Source organism: Macadamia integrifolia, chromosome 13 (genome assembly GCF_013358625.1).
Source record: "Macadamia integrifolia cultivar HAES 741 chromosome 13, SCU_Mint_v3, whole genome shotgun sequence".
Classification (NCBI taxonomy): Eukaryota; Viridiplantae; Streptophyta; class Magnoliopsida; order Proteales; family Proteaceae; genus Macadamia; species Macadamia integrifolia.
Window position 1 is genome coordinate 24,877,850 of NC_056569.1, and position 2,686 is coordinate 24,880,535.

The following is a 2,686-nucleotide window of genomic DNA, read 5'->3' on the forward strand; positions in this document are numbered from 1 at the left end:
TACCTGCAAATCAGCCAATCAAATCCACACATTGCAGTATACTTGGCCTTCAAATTCTTTAAGAGGTTTATCTAAAAGATTCACGATATAACTTGGAAGACATTTCAAATACCATATATGAGTTACTAGGCATGCCAGTTTAGATCTCAATCCCTAAATACTACAAGTCTTAATAAATTTACAACAACTACCTAAGCTAAACTATTCAATATTTTACGGAAAAATGGCTATTGCTACTTGAAATTTTGGGAACATTACACGATCTAAGATTTTGAATATTGAATCAGAAGCAAGATTTAGCATTAAGGACTTAGATTGCATTTGGATGTGTTACATGCTGAATTACGATTCCCTGAAAGGCAGTGTGACCCCCTATGCTAACACAAAGGCCAATGGAAGAGTGTGAAAGCATCAATAGGGGCAGGATTTTTTGCCTCTCATGAGGGGCAAGGGCCATGTGCAGTTGTTTTGCCTCCCTTCTATGTCTAGGCATAAGAGCGACACTGTCTTTCAGGCTTCTTTTTCCCTTAAGATATTTACTTATTTTTATTTTATAATTCTTTATCTTCTATCCCATCCAAGAGCACAATAGTGATATGCTTTCCAACTATTAATACAAGAGATGGATGTAAAAATATTTATTGAGTGATAACAACAACAACAACAATAACAACAATAACCTTATCTCAACTTAATGGGGTTGGCTTTATTGAATTTATTTAATTAGCCTTTTAATTCTTAAATTTCTATCCCATCCAAGAGACTTATGCATGTCATTGTTTTCAACTATTGATCCAAGAGGTTCACAAAAACTATTGATACAAGAGATGGATGTTTCAAAAAAAAAAAAAAAACTGGAGGTGAGTCCTCTATTGCATGAACCCACTAATGTATTGTTATATTGTAGGTTTGTGAAGTCTAAAGTAGTTTTAGACATTTCTAAGTATAATGCCATTTAGAGAAACGTGTAGGAGAGAAATTTTGTGTCTAGTCGAGTCTGGTTTATGATCATGCACACAATTATCGAATAAGGTGAGAGGGTGCACCTTAGACCCTCATTGCACTGCTTCACACAAAACCTTTCGCCCAATTGGTGGAGAACTTTTAATTTGACTTAACAACTTAAAAATAAGAATGAGGCTGAAATTTTGAATAAGATATATCTATAATCCTCTAATTGTATATTAACTCTCAATCAAATAAAGTATTGAAAAATCAAGGACTATGAAGACAATCATAGACTAATAAGAGCATGTATGACCATTATCAATTTACCAAGGAAAATATATGCACGTCATTAACCATTAAAAATAGTATTTTTTGTAAAAGGTCCAATTGTATCTATCTTAGGTTTCTTATCTTAATGAATTTTTTTTTTCTCATTGAAGAAAAAATAAAATAAAAGCATTCCCTTTTACATGATTAATGGGTATTCTATACATTGATGCCCTAAGCACAAGCAGTCGGGGCATTGTTAGCTAGGGAAGAAAAAAAAAGATAATTATTAACTTAAAAAATAGACAGACACCTTAGTGTCATGAAATGGAATCTTGTATGGTAGCATCTTATTTATTGTCGGATTCCCTTTTTTAATTTGAGTCATTCAATTTGTTGTTTTTTTCAATCTCATTCCTTTCACTGTTGCTGCACCTTCTCTCTCCACCTGTCTATGCTCCGGTGCTCCCTATTGTAACTGGCCAGTGCCACTTTCTCGCTCTCGCCCGTTGTCTCCCCCTCTCCAATACATCTCTCTCCGCCAGTTTCTCTTGCTCCTGATTCATCCAATGAGAATGTCCTCTTCCAGCAACTATGGTAAGGATTTGCCCTCTCTCTCTCTCTCTCTCTCTCTCTCTCTCACACACACACACACACACACACACACACACGTTTTTTCTACCTAATTGGGTGATTACAACAACCACTGAGATGACGAGGATTGCAGCAGAGGGCTTCTTTTTTACCAAGTTCATTCTTTTTCATGTTGACTTGTAACTCGAACTACTTTAACCCATAGCCTACCTCTCCTTGGTTGCTAACAAGTCTTTCTCCCTGCCAAATTTGTCATCGCTTTAACCATACCACTATGTTGTGATACATTCATTTCAACCTGAGTTATCAAGCGAATCCTCATTCAAACCATGCCTCTCCTTCGATGCTTCTTGCGACTCCTCAGACTTCATTTAACTCAGCATGGTTTCCAGATTCTAGCGCCACTCGTCATCTCACCACTGACTTGGGAAACATGATTCTCAGTTTTTGTCAGTTAAAACGGGAACGAAAAAAAAAATAGTGTTCAATATGGACGTATTTTAAACTAATAAGAACGTAAACAAGACAATAAAAAAGACGGTCAAATACGTCAAGAACAAAAAAAATGAAAATGTACAATGCAAGTTTAAAACATTTAAATTTAAAAAATATGGTGCCAAAAAAGGCCATATATACACATAAATTAGTATATATTTACCTAAATATCTGCATCAAATTTCAAAGTAACTATAACAATCAAAACAACGAGAAAGAGTATAAGGAGAAGTTCATATGCCAGACTTGAGTCCAGTATTGCCCCTAATCTAATAACAACTAAATTCTGACCAACTTTTCCCATTTAATTAACTATATCAACTCCCAATCCAAAACAATGATTTTAATCTAGACATATCTTTCCCTTAGGGGCTTTTTTTTT